The 444-nt window shown below is 47.5% G+C and overlaps 1 long non-coding RNA gene across 1 annotated transcript; it reads right to left on the bottom strand.

The window, feature by feature from the left end:
* Nucleotides 1-13: 13 nt before the first annotated feature.
* LOC119345389 lies at nt 14-444 on the bottom strand. Its single transcript, XR_005167019.1, has 3 exons — nt 384-444; nt 207-286; nt 14-126 (listed from the first exon to the last, which is right to left on the bottom strand). It is a non-coding gene; the product is annotated as an uncharacterized LOC119345389 (long non-coding RNA).

Below are 444 nucleotides of genomic sequence, written 5' to 3'. Positions count from 1 at the left end.
TTTTATGTCTCACTGTATAGATATAGTGTACCTGTTAAGCCTAGCTGGCTGAGCAACCGCCGCTTCCACGCTGTTGGCAGGTGCAGCAGTACAAGCATCTGGATCAACATCAGCAAGTGCAGGGGCCTGTGACAGGGATATGTTGATCACTGGGAATCATCAAAGGAAAAATCAACAACAATAAAAGAGAAAGCTGGTGTGGCCACCTGATCATCGTTCTTCTCCTGCCAAACAAGGATATGTGCATGGGGCACCCCCGTTTTCTGGAACTCCACGGTGTGGACAACTGCAAAGCAGCAGCAGGGTAAATGTAAAACAGGAAAAGTACGACATGTGGGTAAGAAACAATGAATTGGAGGAAGAAAAGGTACTGGGCATAGTACCAGCAAGCACTGTCCCAAACACTTGCCCAGTCCTGATTGTGTGCAGGTAGTCAAGTAGCTT

This window comes from Triticum dicoccoides, unplaced genomic scaffold, assembly GCF_002162155.2.
Source record: "Triticum dicoccoides isolate Atlit2015 ecotype Zavitan unplaced genomic scaffold, WEW_v2.0 scaffold232490, whole genome shotgun sequence".
In the NCBI taxonomy this organism is placed as follows: Eukaryota; Viridiplantae; Streptophyta; class Magnoliopsida; order Poales; family Poaceae; genus Triticum; species Triticum dicoccoides.
The sequence above is the reverse complement of the archived record's forward strand: the minus strand, read 5'-3'. Positions and strand labels throughout refer to the sequence as shown.